Below are 21,777 nucleotides of genomic sequence, written 5' to 3'. Positions count from 1 at the left end.
ATACTTGCTTTATCACTTGTAGAGCTCCATGTACCTATTCCTCTATTCATTAACACATCTTATTTTTTGGATACATTTCAAAGTAAGTTGCAGACATCAAAACACTTCATCCCTAGGCATTCAGCATACATTATCTTTAACTAGAGTTAATTATTTTCTATGATTTTTTTCCCCTTTAAGGTGAAATATACATACAGTGAAATGTACACATCTTACATTTATCACTGGAAAAGCTTTGATAAATGCATACAGCTGTGTAACCCAAATCACTATTAAGATATAGAACATTACTATCATTCCAGAAAGTTCCCTCCTTGATCCTTCCCAGTCTGGCCTCATACCTTCACTCCCAATGCAACAGCTGTTCTAATTTTTTCTTATCGTAAGTTAGTTTTGCTTATTCTAGAACTTACAGCTAGAATTATACAACTGCCTTTGAAAATAAAAAAGGTTTTCTTTTATTGTTAACACTACTTAAATTTCTGGGATAATTAAATGTGGCCCTTAGGGTCCTAAAGTACCCAGCATCGTAGACTATTGTCAAAATGGGGTATTATTGAGGGCAGAACAGTAGCTTACCCCTGGGTCTGGTTGACAAGAGATAGCTTGAACTATGTTCCTGGGCAAGTCACTTCCATTAAATGTTCTCCTTTATGGAATGAAAAAGTGAAAAGCTTTTGGAAGGCAATCTAGTGAGCAATCAAATAAGCACAAGTTTGCGGTTGTCTGGCCAAAGATTCTTTGTTAGTCATGGAGACACTTTGTTGGCTGGCTGCCCCCAGGGACAGGGACACATCCTGCAGAGGGGGGTAGGGCAAGGGAACAATAGTGAACTCCAAGAGAGGGTGGGCGGGCCACTGACTACTTCACCTTAGGTACTTCTTTTTTTCCCGTTTACTCCCTGTGCCTTCTCTGTCCTCTTGACCTTTAATTTCCTTTCTTTACTTTCTCTTCCTTCTCAGTTATTCCCCTGTGGCAGCTGAACATTCTGATCCCTTGTGCTTGAGGTTTTGCTTGCAGCTCCTGTAGTCGGCCAGACGCTCTAGGCTTTGGGGTGTTTCTTCCCACAGCCCTCTGGAGAGCATAACGACAATTTCTCCACACCCACGGGGTTGCTCGGCTTTGTTGTCCCACTTAGCAGCGCCCGGAATGGCGGAGCTGCTAACCCGACTAGCTGTGAGTCAGCATTTCTCCCCACGGAGGCAGGCCAGGGGAGAGACCCTGGGAGAGGATGTGGAGGAGGCACTTTCCTTTCCCAGACTGGAGTTCAGACATCCCTAGGGGCAGGGCGGGTGGTGGGGGGAGGTGGGAGAGTCCTCCTCAGAGCTGTTGTATGTGTTCATGTGCATGTACACATCACTGAATTTGTGTGAATTAGTGTCACAATTCTAAATTGTGTTCTTAAAGTCTTAGGCTTTTAAAAATTATTTGAAAATAAATTTTATATAGGTTCCAGAAGTTTGAGAAAATATGCCTACTAAGTATGAGAAGGAAAGAATACATATGAACTAGTTAAATTACATTATCATGTCTAAAATGTATAAGGCAATTTTCAAAAATAGTTTTAAAAATCTTTGGGTTTTTTTTTCCTGAACTTTTCCCCCTTTCTATTTAAACGTTCAGTTTGCAGCTTATAAAAAGCTTTACACATAATAGACATATAATAGGTATTCAGTACATTTTTGTTGGTCACAGGAAGTGCAATAAATTAAAGAGATCATAAGAGATTACTCTGTATTTAAGGGATTGAGATTTTCTACTATTTTTAGCCTAAGAACAATGTGCACTTTGAGTTCAAAAATTCCTTATTACTGATTGGGAGTTGGACTATTTTGCAAAAGCTGGTTGCCCTATAATATATGATGGTGAAATATCTTTCTAAGTTTAGTCTTGACATATAGCGAATTAAGTGGCTTTTCTCTAATTTTGAATAAACACACTTAAAAAAAAAAAAACCTTCTGGTTCATTTATCCTCATGTAGCTTGCCTGCCTCACAAAGTTTATTTCAATAGTCACTTAAAAGTAAATTCCTGAATTCTCACTTTCAATAATTCTCTATTATTCTTGTATAGAAATAACCCAAGAACCATTTCTGGGCTGAACAAGACTTTTTTTTATTAGTTCCTGAGACAGTAATATATGCTTGAAGTTGTCTGTGGCTATAGCCAGTTTGCTTTTCTGGATATGGTGATGTGATTTTTAATTAATCACAGCCACTGGTGAAGACAGATGACTAATTTTAAAATGCTTGGCAAACTCATGGGCATTGAATCCTGCAATCAGCCTTCACAGATTATTCCTTTTGTCTAATTTAGATTTCTCTTGGTGAGATTTGGACTCACTTCCTCTGGTTCTGGCCTTGGTGGTGACTAAGGCCAGCTTTATCCCAACATCTGAATATTGCCGGGATGCTGAAGCAGTAGCTCTTCTAGAGGGCCTAATTAACCTAGGAGAACCAGCCCAACTCCTGTGTCCTTGTGTCCTGTATCAGAGAACATGGAGTCCATTTTTCTCAGAGCTGGTTATAGCTTAAGGCTTACTGCATCTCTCCGTGATGTGGCATGTTATTCCTTGGGCCTCTGGTGAGAAAAGTGGACTTCTTTCAGGAATGAGCTGCAAATACTTCAGCACCTCTCTTGGTACCAAGCACCATGAGGTAATGGAGTACCTCACATACCCCTAGAGATCCACATGTGTTCTAGTTAGAGCCAAACTTTCAGCATCAGGATCCTTAATTAGTGCCATAGGAAGATGATGTCTGTGGAAACAGCTTCCCTTTTCCCTGTCTAGATTCTCTCTCTTTAACATGAGTTTATGTGTTAAGAGATATATTACAGAAAGTATGCTGAGATTAGAGAGTCTATTGAAGTCACTAAAAGTTTATATCTAGAATAATGGAAGGAACTATGTCCTTGGCCATAAATCCTGGTATCTTTGTTCTAAAATGAAACATTGCCCAATTACAAAGTCTACTTTATTTGGAGCAATATGAAACTGGAGAAATAATTTTTCTGCAAATCTTGAAAATCAAGATGGAGTTAGCTTAGTTAAAATGTTCCTTGGAGACTTCCATGGAGAGTAAAGTAAAAATTTCAGGATGGCACATTCTCTGCAGAACACAGATCTTCCTTATGCAGGACCAAGCCATTTTGTCACTAAAATGTTGGGAAAATGAATACCTTTTCTTGATTTTAAGAAAAAGAATTTTCCCAGCATTGTATGTTTTTTAAAAAATTCCAATAATATTTTCTTAAGCTTTGATATCTGATCTGTGCTAAAATCTAGTGCAAAAGTATCTGATTAAACATAGCACATTAACTTAAAAAGTTTAAATATCAGTATTTCAAAAATATCATTACTATTATGCACCCTACCACTTGAAGAACTTTGAGAACAATTGATAGGGTATAAAGAACCTTGAATTAAGTGTCAGGAGTACAAAGTTCTACTTCTAGCACTGCCACTAACCAGCTAGGTGTCCTTGGTGAGTCAAGAGAAGCTTCATGAAGGAGGAAGGATTTGAGTGGGACCCTGAAAGAAAGCCAGATTTTGGATAGGCAGAGATGGAGAAGTTATTTCATGTAGAGGAGAGAGGGAAAGGGGAGCAAAAGCTTGAGAAGAACAAGATGTATGTGAGTACTATGATAGTGATGTTTTTTGTTTAAAAAAAAACAAAAATAAATAAATTATTTATTAAATAATTTATATTTAAATATTTATATTAAATTATTTATATTATTTAATATAATTTATATTATTATAAATAATAATAATAATTTATATTATTATAAATAATAATAATTTATATTATTTAATATAAATTAAATATTTATATTAAATATTTATTAAAATAAATCAATAAAATCTTTTAAAAAAAGATTTTATTTATTTATTTGACAGAGAGATCACAAGTAGGCAGAGAGGCAGGCAGAGAGAGAGGGGGGAAGCAGGCTCCCTGCTGAGCAGAGAGCCCTAAGCAGGGCTCAATCCCAGGACCCTGGGATCACCACCTGAGCCGAAGGCAGAGGCTTAACCCACTGAGCCACCCAGGTGCCCCAATAGTGATGTTTTTGCTTAGTTTGTTTAGGCTCAAATGCAGGCCTGGTGTCTCAGTTCCCTTCTATGATCTTACCTGGGAATGTTATGTCAGTTTATCATGCCGTGCTGTATTAAAAGAATTCCACAGACTGAGGGGAGCCCTGAGACCAGAAGATTGATGTTATAAATCATATGCTATAGTGTAATTATTTTTTCTTTAAATAATCAATTATCTTTTAGTGAATTAATAAATTAGAAAAAGGTCATTCATATTATTCACATCATATTTTCCACCTGAAGGTCTATTGGCAATGAATTTTCTGTTTTATTTTGTCTGAACGTGGCTTTATTTCACCTTCATTTCTGAAGGTTACTTTTGCTGGATATAGAATTCTAGGTTACAGCTTTTTCTCTTAACAGTTTAAAAGATGATATGCTGTTGTCTTTTGGTTTGCATTGTTTCTGGGGATGGGAAGTCAGTGATATTTTAAATTATGGCCCTATTGGTAATACGTCTCTTTTCTCTGGTTGCTTTAAAGATTTTCTCCTTATCATTGGTTTTCTGCAACTTGATTATGATGTGCCTTCGGATTTTTATGTGTGTATTTTACTGGTGGTTTATTGAGCTTCTTGGATCTATAATCCAGGGAACATTTATTCAAGAAAAATGGCTGAATTTTGGTAAGATGAGAGAGCTTTGTGGTGAATAATTTGTCTCATTCAGACCCTCCACTTGTTTTCAGTTCTACATTAACCTTGAAAACCAATAGCCTGTAAATCATAGTTGAAACCAGCAGCCTGGTAGACACCAGAGAGGGAAGAATGACGTTGAATTTCCTTCAAATCCCAATTCCCAGAGACTTGTCATTGTGGACTTATCTGGTGGCTTGTTGGAAGGCCCCACTTGCAAGGCTGTTTTTATTTGATCCAAGTCAGAGTTCACTTAATGTGTATAGCTGTTTCACTGGAAATGTTTGTGAAAAACAGTGAGAGGTAAATGTTGAATTCTCAGTTGCCTGTGAGTTGTGTAGCAGTGAATAACAGTTGTGGCAAACAATGGGCTAACCAAAAAGGCTTAAAAGGAAAATCTGGGGGACTAAATATCCATGGGAGTTTTGGAGATCTATGACATATTTCTGGGAATCTAAAAGATCACATGTGTATGGGGTTATATGCATGTCCAAGTGGTGCACATACTCAGGAAGACCTCTGGCTCTCATCTCTGGCTAATCTTGAGGCTCTGCATGAGCAAAAAATAGAGACTAGAGTGTAGTTGTAAACAGCCTGCCTGACTGTTGAAAGCATGCTTAAAAATGCATACAGCATCCCTTAGCAAAGACTAGGAAACTTGCTGATTCCAGATATCTAAGGAAATCTCTAATTATTATCTGAATACCTAACTGAGCAAAAGATTTCAGTGGCTACATGTGACAAAGAATGTAGCCTTACAGAATTAGCTCAAAAAAGTCACTAAACCATCACCACCACCTCCACCATCACCAAAACAGCAATAACAACAAACCACAGGGAAGAAGGAAGATTGTACTCTGCAGTTGCCACATTGTATAATTTAAAATATCCAGTTTTCAACAGAAAAATATGAGATATGCAAAGAAAGTATTACACAGGAAAAAAAAAAAAAGCTGACGTTAACAGAAACTATCCCTGAGGAAACCCAGATGTTGGACTTTCTAGGAAAATACTTTAAAATGCTATTTTGAACATGTTTAGGGGACTAAAGGAACATATGAGAATGATATCTTGCTAAATAGAGAATATTGAAGAAAGATAGAAATTGTAAAAAAAAAAAAAAAAGACCCAAATGGAAGTTGAAAGTTGAAATAGTATAGAATAAAAATTACAATAAGTGAAATAAAAAATTCACTAGAGGGGTTCAGCAGTAGATTTGAATGAGTAGAGGAAGAGTCAGAGAACTCGAAAGTGTCATTTGAAATGATCTAGTCTGAGCTAAAGAAAGAAAAAACAATGATGAAAATGAACAGAGCCTCAGAGACTGTGAAACACTATCAAAAGTACCAACATTTATACATAATGGGAGTCCCAAAAGAACAGAAGAGAGAGAAAGGGGCAGAAATAATATTTTAAGAAATAATGGCTCTAAGCTTTTGGGAAAACAATAATCTAAAATAAATAGTTAGAGTTACCTCTAACTGTATTATTGGATTATCTAATTCTTCGTTCAGTTCTGTCAGGTTTTGCTTCATGTATTTTGAGGCTCTGTTGTTAGGTGCATATATGTTTATAATTCTTATCTTTTCTTGATGTACTGACCTTTATATCATTAAAAAGTGTTCCTTTATCTTTGGTACAAATTTTTGCCTTATAGTCTATTTTCTTTGATGTTAACACAGCCACTCCAGCTCCCTTTTGTTGAGTGTTTACATGGTATATCTCTTTCCATCCTTTTATTTTAGACTTATTTGTATCTTTGAGTCTAGAGTATATCTTACAGATGTCATATAGTTCAGTCATTGTTTTTTATCCATTTGCTAATTTCTGCCTTTTAATTGTTTATTTACATAAGATGACTTACCAAGGTAAGATTTAGCTATTTTTTAAAATTTAATTTAATTTAATTTAATTTCTTTTCATTGTTTATGCACAACACCCAGTGCTCCCTGCAATACGTACCCTTCTTAATACTACCACCAGGCTCTCCCAACCCCCACCCCTCCAAAACTCTCAGTTTGTTTCTCAGAGTCCACGGTCTCTCATAGTTTGTTTCTCCCTCTGATTTCCCCCAACTCATTTCTCCTCTCCTTCACCCAGTGTCCTCCGTGTTATTTCTTATGCTCCACAAGTAAGTGAAACCATATGATAAGTGACTCTCTCTGCTTGACTTATTTCACTCAGCATAATCTCTTTCAGTCCCATCCATGTCGATACAAAAGTTGGGTATTCATCCTTTCTGATGGAAGCATAATACTCCATTGTATATATGGACCATATCTTATTTATCCATTTATCTGTTGAAGGGCATCTTGGCTCTTTCCATGGTTTGGCTACTGTGGCCATTGCTGCTATGAACATGCGGGTACAGATGGCCCTTCTTTTCACTACATCTGTATCTTTGGGGTAGATACTCAGTAGCGCAATTGTAGGGTCATAGGGTAGCTCTATTTTTAATTTCTTTTTTTTTTAAAGATTTTATTTATTTATTTGACAGAGAGAGCAAGAGACACAAGCAGGCAGAGCAGCAGAGGGAGAGGGAAAAGCAGACTCCCCACTGAGCAGGGAGCCTGATTCGGGGCTCCATCCCAGGACCTGGGATCACGACCTGAGCCGAAGGCAGTCACTTAACAACTGAGCCACGGCACCCCACTATTTTTAATTTCTTAAGGAATCTCCACACTGTTTTCCAAAGTGGCTGCACCAACTTGCATTCCCAACAACAGTGTAAGAGGGTTCCCCTTTCTCCACATCCTCTCCAAAACTTGTTGTTTACTGTCTTGTTAATTTTGGCCATTCTAACTGGTGTTAGGTTACCACCTTACCACCTCTCAATGTGGTTTTGATTTGAATCTACCTGATGGAGGATGATGTTGAACATTTTTTCACGTTTCTGTTAGCCATTTGTATGTCTTCTTTAGAGAAGTGTCTGTTCACGTCTTCTGCCCATTTTTTGACATGATTATCTGTTTTGTGTGTGTTGAGTTTGAGTTCTTTACAGATCTTGGATATCAGGCCTTTGTAGTGTCATTTGTGATATCTTCTCCCATTCCGTGGGTTGTCTCTTTGTTTTGTTGACTATTTCCTTTGCTGTGCAGAAGCTTTTGATCTTGATGAAGTCCCAAAAGTTCATTTTCGCTTTTGTTTCTGCTATTTTTTTCTATATACAAATGTGTCTTCTTTGTTCCTCTGTTCTTACATACTGCCTTTTGTGCTGAGTAGGTATTTTCTAATGTAGCATTTCAATTCCTTGTCCTTTTCCATAATTGTATTTTCTTATTGGTTTACCTAAGGATTATGATTAACATCTTAATTTGTAACAGTTTTTGTACCTCAGAGAGATTTATTCACACTTTATCTACATGATTAATCAGAGATACAATAGAACCTATAGAATAGAACTTTCTATTTACACCATGGTGGTTATTCATATTAAATGTAGTTTTGTTAATTATTGCAAGTTTTACTTGCTAGTCACTATTTAAAAAAAAAAAAAAAAAGTGGGAGCCAAAGTATAAAACTCTTAGAAAAAATAGGTGCAAATCTTTGTGAGCTTGGATTAGATAATGGTTTCTTAGACATGTCACCCAAAGCACAAAGAAAATATAGATAAGTTGGATTTTACCAAAATAAAAAACTTTGAATTTTAAAAGGCACTATCAAGAAGGTGAAAATAAGCTCACATAATGAGGAAGAATGTTTACAAATCATACATCTGATAAAAGCGTAGCCAGAATATATGAAGATTTATTATAATTTAACAATAAAAAGACAAATAACTTAATTAAAAATAGCAGAATATTTCAATAGGCAGCTGTATATAAATGACCAATAAGCACATGAAAAGATTTTTAACATTAATTGACATTAGGAGAATGACAAACAAAACCACAGTGTGATATCACCTAATAGAATGCTTAAAATAAAAAAAGCAGACAACCACAAGTGTTGATAAAGATGTGTAGAAGTTGGGAATGTAAATGTTATAATCACTTTGGAAAACAGTTTGGTAGTTCCTCAAAAATTTAAACATAGAGTTACTATATATAAAGTAGCAATTCCACTCCAAGGTATATGCCTAAGAGAATTGAAATCACAGGTCCACATAAAAACATGTACATAAATGTTCATAAATTCACAAGCTAAAAAGTGGAAAGAGCCCAAATGTCCATCAGCAATGAATAGATAAACAAAATGTTGTCTTTGTATACAATGAAATATTCAGTTACAGTAAGGAATTAAGTACTGATAGATGCTACAAAAATGCACTTTGAATAACTTATACTAAGTAAAAGATGTCAGACACAAAAGGTCACATGTTGTATGATCTCATTTATATGAAATGCCTACAACAGGCAAATCTGTAGAGACAGAATGTAGATTACTGGTTGACAGGGGCTGTGGGTAAGGAGGAAATAGGAAGTGACTACTAAATGGATTTCTTTTTATGGTGATGATAATGTTCTAGAACTAGATAGTGGTGACAGGTGAACAACTTTTTGAATGTGGTAAAAACTACTGAATTGTACTCCTTAAAAGGGTGACTTTTATGGTATGTGAATTATATCTCAATTTAAGAAAGTGCCAATTAAGACAGTATGCAAAATACCTGTTTAGCAATCCTCAAAACTGTCAAGGTCATCAAAAATAAGCAAAGTCTGATGAACTGTCACAATCAAGAGAAGTCTAAGGATACCTGACTTCTAAATGTAATTTAGTATTCTGGGTGGAATCCCAAATTAGCAAAAAGATATTAGAGAAAATCTGAGGAAATCTGAATAAAGTATGGACTTGTAGTTAATAATAATGTGTCAATATTGGCTCATTAATTGTGAAAAATACACCATATAGTATATTATACTAATAATTGGGGACACCGGTGGGTATGTGAGAATTCACTGTATTATCTTCACAGTGACCTAAAAGTGTTTTAAAATATGAAGTTTATTAAGAAAAAGTAAATAATAGGGAAGAATGTAATTAGAGCCTATTGGGTTATTAGACATTAACTGCAAGAGAGAAATAAAATCTTGAGGCTCCTTCTAACTTTAGAAATGTGATTTCTTGCATAGTTTGGCCAGTTGAGTTTTGGGCTATAAGTTTCACCAGTCACCTTCTCAGGCAGACCTCAGTTTCCCAGCCAGACCAGGGTTAATCAACTGTCTGTGGCCTGTGGAGGGACAGGAAGCACTGAGGGAAGAATGTTCTGTCAGTGCAAAACACTCCTGTCAGGGTGCACCTTAACCCGCCTTGTGCACAACTTCAGTTGTTCTTTGGAACTACTATCATATCATATAAAGGTGATGCACTTCATTTGTGGTTGGTATTGATGAAATGCTTATTACTCCAGGCATCTGGGAGAGACCAAGGCAAACACAGCACAAAACCACACATTCAACAACTAATTGTGATAATAAGCATGATGAAGAGTAGGGTGCTTTGAGAGGATCTTGCCTGAGTTGGCAGTTGGGAGAAGGTTCTGGAAGGTGCAGTTTAAGCTGAGAGGAAGGACCAGTAATAGTACTTCAGGTGAAGAGGTGAGATGGATATTTGTGGCAGAAGGAGTGGCATTGGGAAGTGTCTTAAGGGGGCAAGGATTTGGGAGGAACTGGAAGAAGACCCTTGTAGCTCTGAGGTGTGGGGGCAGTGCTGGCAGGGGTGTGAAGGGGGAAATACTGGTGTGAGATTATGCTGGAAAAGTAGGAGGGGGGTCATTAGCATGTCATTGAAAGCTTTTAAACCTGAGATGTTTTGGTCAGATCGGTATAAAAAAAACAGTACTCTGAGTGTATTATATGGAATGGATTGGGGGAACAATAGTGGAATAAGGAGGCCAGTCAGGAGAGTAATATTGAAGGTGAAGGCGACAGGAGCTTAGACAGGGTCAATGTGGTGAAGAGAAGTCAGTTGAGTTGAGTGAAAATTAGGAAGTGGAATCAACAAAAAAGTTTATGGGATGATAACAATTTCTAGACATAGAAAACATAAATACACAGGTAGCTTTACTAAAAAAAAAATCAACATAAAGTACTTTTAAAAAGCAAAAGACAAGACAACGCTATACTAATAAACCCAAAGATAAATTAAAACCAAGGTTCTCATCTGAAATATAAAAGGTTAGATAGCATTGTAAAATGCCTTGTATTTTTTTTTTTTTAATCACAATTACTCCTCTAAAATAGCTACTATTCTTTCCCCTAAAATTTTGGCTTGCTCTTTATCAAATTATATAAGATTTGTCACATAAGATTTGTGTCTGTTTTCCACATTGCCAGTGGTTGGAGAGTAGTGATGTGTCTTATGAAGTTAGGCCAAAGAGAGTGTTGATTTGAAAGGAACTCTCTGAGGCAGGCCTGGCTCTGTTGTCAGTGCCCAGTGAGATGGATGCAGGACGTGGTCCCAGTGAGGGTGTTTGGTGACAAGGCAGGCCAGGGGCAGGGTCAGCTGTGGCTCTGTAGACAGACTCACACCCACAGCGTCTACAATACACACAGCTGCTGCCTGGCTGTGTTACAAAGGTGTCGCGGCAGAAGCATTTTGGCTGTCTGAAATATGGCCTTCACACAATCCTTACACTATATTTTACAAGTTCATTTTCTAACACACAGGCACACTTTTATGGCATCTGGAGCATTTTGCTGAATGACTTGGTAGTGCACTGCTGACCAGACAGCACATTTCCAGATTTAGATTATAAGAGAAAAACAGCAAGTGGTAAGTTCAGCTGCAGGTCAATGGATACTTATACTACAATTCCCTCCCTGAGCACTGGGCTACTTTATCCCATGGGACCAGTACTGGTAAATCATATTCAACAGAGATGGCCCTAGGTGTTTGCTTTTATGACTGTTGGCCACACTCACACTGGGAATGTGCTGTTACCACATTGTAAACATTATTCTTAATATCAGAAAGAAAATTGGGAGGAGTGTCAAGAATTGGCATTCAAAAACTATGATAGAATTGCCAGTGGACAGTCTTATTCTTTTCTGAACATTCATGAGCTGCAGGAGGTAGGTGCAGTTATAAAAAACAGAGGTGATGAGAGACATTAGCCAATGTTTATTGATTTTATTTCAAACTGTGTGCATCCTACATGTTTTAGGTTTTTGCTGGAGTTGGGATAACCTAGAGGGGACATAATGATGTTCATCATCAAATAGCCTTCTGAAAGAGTTAAGAGTTAGTACATTATTCTGTAGGGATCAAAGACTCCCAGAGCTTTTCAAATTACGATCACATTTACCCTTTAAAGTTTTTGTCCAGGGGTGCCTGGGTGGCTCAGTGGGTTAAGCCTCTGCCTTCAGCTCAGGTCATGATCTCAGGGTCCTGGGATCAAGCCCCACATCGGGCTCTCTGCTCAGCAGGGAGCCTGCTTCCCTTCCTCTCTCTCTGCCTGCCTCTCTGCCTACTTGTGATCTCTCTCTGTCAAATAAATAAATAAAAAAAATCTTAAAAAAAATACCATTCTAAAGTTGTTGTCCAGTTTGTCTAATTTAATTTTAAGAATGAGGGAGAATTAATTAAGATAATAGTAGTATTAAATATGTGAAATCTTAACTATAAATGATGACTGTCAGCAAATTTGCCCTCACTGAGAAGGAAAATTTTAAAAACATTTGTACTGGAGATAGCACAGGCATTGCTTCCCTACCCACAGTTCCTTAATAATTATATTTTATGCTACACGATCTCAGCCTGTCTGTCTGGACCTCGGTGTCCTCTTCGCTTCACATTCAGGGATGTCTCCAGTCTAGAGCCACTAGGTCTAGCCTAGACTGACCAGTTTCCAGGACCTGTGTGCATTGGCCCACAAAGATATTATGGGCCCTTGAGAATCAGAAAAATGGGAGAATGAAGCCAAGGCCAGCTAGCTAAAAAGGTCATGAAAATAGACTTAAAAGGCAGCCATTTTGATCTGGTACAAGCTGAAGTGACAAGGAGGTCAGTTGGCAAAGAGAAAAGAATGAAACACATGTGGAAAGAAAGATGTGATTAAAAAGAGAAAGAAGAGAGTAACTACCTGGGATTCTGATAGTTTCCGAGCTAGGCCTAGTCCTTTTATCTTTAAAATAAATCTCATTTTTCCTTGAGGTAATCTGAATGAGCTTCAAATCTTTACTACAAAAGAGAAATTATCCTCATCAGTGACATCTGCTTGTGTGGTTGGTGAACAGTTAAAACTGGCAGCAGGAGGGACAGTTCCAACTGGGAATGAAGTTCAGCTGGAAATTTGGTTTTAAGTCAGAGAGTTTTAAGGATTGCTACTTCCTTGTTCAGTCCTTTCTAGCTTGGAGGCCCATGCCATGACTTCCATTTATTCAAGGCCTACTTGCCTGTGTATCAGTTTTGTCTCACCTTTGATGAGATTGCCCGAAAAGAAAATACTGTAACCATGATGGCTTACTCTTTGACTTTCACAAAACAAAGCAACAACTGCAGAACACCTACCTGAGTCCTCTGAGGCTGTATTGAAAAAAAAGCAGGAGGTTGTGAAACCAAGCCAAGGCCCGTGACTGTGTGCCTGATGACTAAGATGGAACCCATGTAGGAGTTGAGTCAGTAATAACATGCCTCTTGCTGCAGCTCAAGTTGCCTGCAAACCCCCACGCTTTTTAGCAAATATTATTTTGAATGTCAGAGTGCACAGAGCTGTTCTCTAGGGTTGGGCTAAATTTGACTCTGTGGGAGAATAAAACTAGAATTCCAAATGTGGTGATCCCAACAGAGTATGTGATGCAAGACCAATTTTCCACTTGTGTCGGGTGGGTTTGTTCAAATCTCACACAGAAATGAGAGATGCCAGACAGAGTGTTGACTTGCCCAAACATAAGGTAGTAATTTAGGTTTTATTTTAAATAGGCATTGGAGTCTGGGTAATCCAAAATTTTAATTTAGGAGGAGCCTGGGAGAATGGCAGAGGATAGGAGCTAGGTGGCCTTCTGATGAAGGGTGGGAGTGGAAGAGTGAGGCCTCATGTGCCTCAATTCAGTTCTGGAAGTTACTTTGTGATAAACTAAAGGCAAACTCTAAGTCTTTGTCTTAACACGATTCTGAAGACAGATCATTAGATCATTAGATTCTGGGTGTTGTGATTTGGAGTGGTAGTTTCATTCTTTAACGTGTAGACGACAGAGTAAACTTTAACGATTAAAGCATTATAAGCTGACTTCAGCGTTTAAACACTGACCCAATTTCAGCAGTGACCTAATCAGGGTGGCCAGGGAGAAGGAGGGGCTCAGAGGGCAGCTTGGAGGAAATAGGTCGAAAAGATTTCTTCCAGCTCTGATTGGGGGGACACAGTGGGCTTTTGCATTCTTTACACAAAGCCCAGGGATTGCATAAAGAATTGTCTCTCAGAATGCTCGTCTAAGGAACTTAATTTGAATCAAGTTGATGCTTGCAATGCTGAGTCATTCTCCTGTTTGAGTAGAATGTACAGTGTATTCATTCAATAAATATTTACTGAACATATACTATATGCCAGGTACCATGTAGGTGGCTGAGAATATAGCAGTGAGTAAAACAAATTCAAAATCTCTGTTCTTGTGGAGGTTATCTACTAGTGCAGAAAAATCTGAGTTCAGATTGAGACTCCATCAGTTAGTGGTTTGTTGAGTTACTTAACCTTGAACAAGGTAATCCCTCTGTGTCTCTGGTTTCCATATCTGTAAAGTGGGATGCCTAAATTGGACATAGAAAATTGTTTTGAAGATTAAATGAGTTAATATGTGTAAAGAGCTTACAACAGTGGATGCATTATAGTAAGGACTTAGTAGTGACAATTATATATCATTGAACTTTACCTGCTATCCAAGGACAGGGAAGAGCAGAAAATATTCAAGCTTCTGGTTAGTTCAGACCAAGTGTTTAAGTGAGGCCTTCTGACAACTATGGCTGTTGGGTGTGGAGTTCAAAACTTGTGAAAAGCAAAGGGACCCAGAAACCTTTTTTTAAGTTAACATTAGTCTTTGAAATTTCAGCCTAAATGGAAATGTATTACAGAATGTAAATGTATTACATTCAGCCTAAATGTAAAAATGTATTACATTCTTTTTACAGGGTTTTTGCTATCACTTTAATAGTCAAGAGATCCTGTTTGGAACTAGTAGGTAGTATTAATTGGTCCCTTTAAGGGAAGGAAATTCTACTATTTGCCCCAGTTGAAGACTTGCTATGTGAATTTGCTGATGGGCCACCAGGTGTTTTGAAATATTGATACCAGACTTTTACTTTGTGCAGAGGGGAGTGATTTGGTGACTCAATTTTTATATGAAATCTTCAGAATTCTGTGATTTTTTTTTTAAAGTAGGCTCCATACCCAACATGGGGCTTGAACTCACAACCTTAAGATCAAGAGTCACATACTCTACTGATTAAGCAGTCAGATGCCCCAAGAATTCTATGATTTTTAATATGGGTGTTAATATCAATCAGGCTGTTTGAGCTGATGTGTGACTCCACTACTTCCTAGCTTAATTTCTTTATCTGCAAAACAGAGAAAGCTGAAAGATTAACCCCTGGTTAAATCAGTAGGACCTTAGGAAGCATTTCTACACAAGTATATGCCCATTGTCTAGGGTACCTACAATATTGTGTAGCAGGTGTCAAAGCACATGTGTCTTGCTTCAAGGTGGTACTTACTTATACTTAGAGTAGATTCTGATGGGCAATGTTAATTCTGTTATGTTTAGAGACCTGACACTCTTTAAATAGCTGTTTGTTAATCTCAGATACTTCTAATTGTTATGGTCTGGTTCTTTGAAATTTCCAAATATGGTTCTGGAGAAAATGGGTATATGTTCTTTCTTTTTGGAGCAAAGGCTTTTTGGAACAAGGGCCGTGTTACTGATGAAAATGTTATATTGGGTCTCATGGCAATTCATTTATTGCTTTCTTGACCCTGTGTCATCCCGGGAGTGTCAAAAACCACATGGTGCTTCTGAGCTCAACAATTTTTGCAGTTGAATCTCTGATTTAGTTGACAGATGTTAAAACACAGACACAGCCAGATAATTCCCCAGTGACAACACAGATGCAAAAACTGAAAAGTGCAGTTATTCCAGCTTGGGAAGGGATTATACTGATGCTCCAAATTTCCCCTCCTCATAGCCTTTACTTTTTTTTTTTTTTTTTTTTTTGTAGTTTACTATGGCTTAGGATAGAGGAAACTGAGTCTTTTGCCTTCTGCTTTACTTAGCCTCCCATCAATACTCCTAAGAAAATGTGCAGATCTGGAGCTTAGGAGACCATGGGAATATTAACAATAATAATGGGCTCAAGTGTCTTTTATGGCCAAGCACAGCTTTGCTTTGACTGAGCAACTTTTGGCTCTGAAGAGAGAGGGAGGGAAAAAAGAAAGATCTTAGATCTGGAGGGAACTTTCCTTGGTGCTCACCCAGTCATTTTATGGATTAGGAAATATGAGGCCCACTGTGGCTTTGTCTGGGTCACAGATAGGACTAGCCAAACTAGGACTAGAATCAGGTCCCCTAATCCCCAGTAGAGCCTTTTCCTGTTGAGTCCTGACCGCTCATGTGTCCTCTGCCTGTTTTCATTTCCACCTCAGATTTCTCCTTAGATTGGTGTTGGGAACCTGGGATGATGCACAGTGGGGTTTGGGGTAGGGCCTCTTGCTCTGCCCTGTCTAGGGTGTGCCTCATCTCAGCCCATTTCCTTTTGGGAAATGCTAAACCACAAACATGGTTAAATTTTTTGACTATAGAGACAGTTCATGACTGTTAACTGATAAATAAAGAAACTGAGGCTCAAAGAGGGAATGTAACTTGCTTAAGTTTCCATAGCAAATCAGGAAATCAATTGATAAATATTTATTGAGCACTTAATATGGACCAGGCTGGTGGAACCTACATGGGATTTGACCAAGATTAAGACAGTTGTGGTTCTTGCCCTGGAAGAACTGGTTTTTAAGACTCATAGGTGAATGAGGGCCGGTATACCTCCATGAGAGAGCTGCTGTTTCCATGGCTTCTGGTCACCTCTAGAAAAAAATACAAAACTCCAGTCATGGATTTGTGACATTTAATAGTTTCCTGCATTTGCCTAGGCTACTGGCACATAGCCTGGCAAGACTTCCCCTTTTGGACCTACAGCCCTCTTTTCTCCATGTTTTATTTATCAAATTCTGGAACTTTTCTATATGACAGCCATTTTTTCTTGCTGGAAGAGAGTGCACCATGCCTTTCTCTTGGTCATGCTCCTCCACCACTTTCTGCTCAAAGCTCCCTCCTTCTGACCAACTCCACCCCTCCTCCAGCAGTCCCCCCCCCGCCAAGACTCTTGTGTACCAGCTGCAGCTGGTTTTGTATTTGGTGAAACATTCAAAGCATTTTGTGTTCCTGTCTCTTTTCATTATGTGCATCCTTTCTTCTGCTCTGAATTACCAGTGTCCTGAGAAGAGGGCTTGGGGCTCCTATTTCCAGTAGGGCTTAGATACCAAGAGTGAAGTTGGCTAAAGGTTGGGAAGATTGGTCCCCACTACTTCAAAAGCAGATGGAAGAACAGGAGCAGGGAAGATCCATGCCAGGAGTGCACTGGACAAGGGCAGATGTCTGAGGCAGGATAGCAGTCTGAGACACTGATCTGCTATATGACTTTGGGCTGGGTTTTAGTTGCTTGTCTGTACATGTGTGCAAGCATAGTGTCTCCTTCTTCAGGGTCTAGTGGTGTAATGTCTGGGAGGGTGCCCTAAATAATACAAAGCATTAGTACTATGTCATAACGTTCTGCTCTCAGACACTGCCAAGTATGTGGAGGACCAGGAAATTTTACTCAGGCTTTCTTGTTTTGGGTCTGGATCCTGAATCAGTAGATTCCAATTCTAGTCCTCACCAGAGGGATGGACGGTGCTGGGCAACCCAGGTGACAGAGTCAACATGGCTGCAAAAACTGGCAAGAAGGAGGCCCTCAGATAAGAAAACAATGTTTTGAAAAAGTTTTAATAATTGATTTATACATATACTAGTTGATACAGACACATGTAAGTGTGTGTGTGTGTGTGTGCATGTGTATATATAAAAAGCACTAAGGTTGATATACATGATAGAGAAACCCAGAACTGTGTGGAGTCTATACTCAGTTTAGGGTCTAAACCCTAAAATCGTTTACGATTTTAATTATACTTGGAGAGTAAGCATAATAATCTCTTGGTGCTCATAGACACTGAAGCCTTTTAATCATTGATGTGAGTACTACCCTTCCAACCCAGAGTCACGGTCATGCCAGCCATCCCTTCTGATATATTCCCACCTTCTCCTTGTTGGTGAAGATATGTAAGTGTCTCAGCTCAAGGCCAGCCTCAAGGCAATCAGGGCAGAGTAAGGCTCTGTACACTGTCTACATTCAAGAAAGGGTGATGGCTGACTCAGATGCCTTGGAGAGAGAATAATACTCTTTTGGGGTGGAGGGTCCAAATCATACATGGTTTGTTTTTTGCTGACAGCAGAGTAAATTATCACCACCTTTTATGGGCAAAGGCAGAAGAAATTCCACTTCTGGGTGTATACCTCCAAAGAATTGAAAGCAGTCTCAAAGAGATTTGCACATCCATGTTCATGGCAGCATTATTCACAATAGCCAAGAGGTGGAAACCACCCAGGTGTCCATAGATGGATGAATGAATAGGTAAAATGTGGTATACACATATAATGGGATATTATTCAGACTACAGCATGGATGAGCCTTGATGTTATGCTGAGTGAAGTAAGCCAATAACAAAGATTCTTCTTATATAAGGAACATAGAATAGTCAAAATCATGGAGAGAGAAAGTAGAATGATATTTGCCAGGAACTGCGAGAGGGGAGAATGGGATATGATTGTTTAATGGGTAGAGAATTTCAGTTTTGCAAGATGAAAATAACTTTCTAGATTGGTCACATACAATGTAAATTTACTTCACACTGAACTGTACACATAAGAATAGTTAAGATGGTAAATTTTATGCTGCATATATTTTACCACAATTAACAACAATAAACTCTAATGCCTAGACTGTACCATAGACCAATTAAATTAGAATCTCTGTGGGTAAACCTCAGGTCCACATATTTAAAAAATTTCCCTAGAAAATTTTTAACCAAGGTGGAAAACCACTGGACTCAAGATAGGTAATCTCATCCTGAGGGCACTGCTATGATCCAGGGTGCAATGGAAAGGAATGGGGGTCACAGAGAATAAGACAAATTGTACGGTGTGAAGGGAGAAATGCCAGTTTTCGGTGATAGATTACAAATGGGAAGAAGATAGAATGCATCAAAGAGGGTCCCAAGGTCTTAAACTAAATTGTGGATTTTGTGGAAAAACTGAATATTTATGGGGAGGTGTTTGGGAAGGTTGTGGGGGATGATGATTTATTTGATGATTTGCTAGTGCACTTGGATAAAAATTTCTGAGGTAGCTGGAAATTTTCATACTCTAAATAATTAATTCATTTCTTCCATAGAAGCCAGAGTTCCATTTTTACATTAAAAATGATTTTTTATTTAAAAAAAAGGCCAAAAGCAGAAAAATTACCCAGTGGACATTCTATTTTCAGGAGCCAACAACATACCTTTACTTAACAATATACCATTATTTCAGAGCTCCTTTTGGCAGAGTATGAAGTTGTAAAGCTTTATCAGAGACAGTCTTTCCCTTGCTGGTCTGTTTTCTGCTTTCAAATATTCTACATGGCTCCTCTTTCTCAGGACCCTGTAAAAGTGTGGGTGTCTGGTTCCTCCTGCCTTTCTAGAAAGCTTATAGTAATCAAATTCACATTAAGGCAAAAGAAACTCCCCACGGTAGTTTTTCAAGAGCATTTACATTTTTAAAACAAACTGAACAAAGAGAACAATATTTAGCAAAAAAGAATAAAACTTGAATGACAATATTTCAGGAAAGAGAAATTTTGGATGAAAAATTTTGTTTTCCTCAGGTGTCTGGAAACACCTTCATAAACAGTCCTGGTTAGATGTCCAGACTGGACATCACCTCCAGCGAGTGGAGGATTCAGTGAATTGTATGTCCCCAGAGAGGTGGATAGGCACTGGGAGGAGGTTATGTGATTGAATCAAATAGATCATGGGGGAAAAACCAGCAGGACATTCACTGTATCACCTTTCTGTATCACGGAATCATGTTTTCTAAGCAGAACGGTCTCTGCTTTACCCCATGGTACTCAGTTGATTGAGGATTCAAGGAAGATTTTGAAACTTTCCCCCAAAATGGACTTTAAGATGCCTTCATCACGGGACCAGTGATTGTATGACTTTAAGCCATTGGCAGGTTTATTTTGGACTCGTTAAGGTGGAAAGCCTAGGGTAGTTCTGGAAGCAGGGAGAAGAAGAAGAAAAAAAGAGTTAGACAAAGCTGCTGCAAAAGCACAGAGAATTGTGGAGCTTTCTCTCATCTTTCTAGCTCAGTACCTGGTGTATAGAGTTAATGAAGTACCTGTTGAATGAATAAAGGCATAGTAGAAATAGCTTCTTTGTGATTAATTCTACGGTTATAGATTTGCTGTGCTATGTGTGGGTACCATGTTGGAGGAAAACCCAGAAGACCTAGATTCCAGTTTGGTTTTGTCAATCATTCGTTCTGTGATATGGGGGCACCTCGACTTCTCTGAGCTCCTTTCCCACGTGTTAAATGGGGACAGTGAAGCTGTCTTTTTCACTCCCATGTCTGTTGTTTGCATTAAATGAGATAACTGTAACAGGTGCTACAAATATAAGAGTACAATCATTTTGAAAGCACTGGCTTTGAAGAGGGTTATGTGAATTAAAGTGTATTGATCAAAACATGGGCCTCATTAGGTTAAAAACTGAAAGTAAAACTCATGTACTTTAGGATGTGAAAACAAACTCAACAACTTGTGTAACACTAATTTCAAGAAGTAGTATATTAATTTCAAGTAGGAAATTTGTAAAGAAACAAAACTGAGATATTAAAAAAAAAGATCTTTAACACTGTTGGCTCTGACTTGCTCAAGTCCAAACATTTTTATAATCCTGCCTAAGAAATTTACATTAGGGTTGAAACACATCAGTATTCATGAGCAGATACTGAGTTCCTGCCCTGGGCCAGGCACTGTTAGGTACCAGGTATCAGGGTTATGTTCCTATTGCTGTTTTTAGCGCAACTAAGGGCTCTAACTTTTCAGGGCTCTGTGTGTGTGTGTGTGTGTGTGTGTGTGTTTCATATAACAACACATTCCTTAGCTTGACACAGTACTGTATACACTTATTTATATGATAAATAACTTTTTGATGTGTTAACAACCTTAATGGGTGTAGGGTCACCAGAAACTGTGTACATGTATTCCTACATCTAATCCTAGTCTTAAGTGTGTTCTTGAGTAGTTTAATAGTAGATGGATGAATAAAGTATTGGTTGCTGTATTCTCTTCAAAATAAACCTTATTATAGCACAGGAAGGTGAGCTGATGTTTTATTTGACTTTGGCTAAAATGAAATGTGCTAAGCATTTTGTAGCGGTTTATAAAGTTTAGCTTCTCTATGAGATATTGAAGGATTTGTTTTAAATGCTTACTATACATTTGATGATAGTGACAAAGCATCTTGCACTTTTTGATTCATTTCTCCCCCAAAATACAGCTAAAGCTTAATCTACTGTAATGAGAGCTTAATCTACTGTAATGGAAAGGGCAAATGAGCACCTTTTTTTTTTTTTAGTGATAAAACTGAAATATGTTGCAAGAAAGAGTGAGTAAATATATTGTTGATGATACTCATGTTATATATGTATTTGTTGGTTATGTACTTAAATAATTAAATAGGAAAATCTTACTCATCTCAGTAGAAAAACAGTGTAGAGATTACAACTTGGGGACGTCGTGATATTTTCTCTGTGTGCAGTTTGTCAAAAGGCAATTTATCTAAAGCTGGAAAAGGATATGGTTTGGCTGACTAAATTGTGGAGTGATACAAGTGATACGTAATGATAAAAATGCTTAGGGGAATTTTCGGGGCACTTAAGTCAAGTGTGTAAGACTGTGTGGGTGTGAAGAGCAGACTTCTCCCTGTCTCTCTT

The sequence above is a fragment of the Lutra lutra genome, chromosome 3 (genome assembly GCF_902655055.1).
Source record: "Lutra lutra chromosome 3, mLutLut1.2, whole genome shotgun sequence".
Taxonomy (NCBI): Eukaryota; Metazoa; Chordata; class Mammalia; order Carnivora; family Mustelidae; genus Lutra; species Lutra lutra.
Note: the sequence above shows the minus strand (reverse complement) of the source record.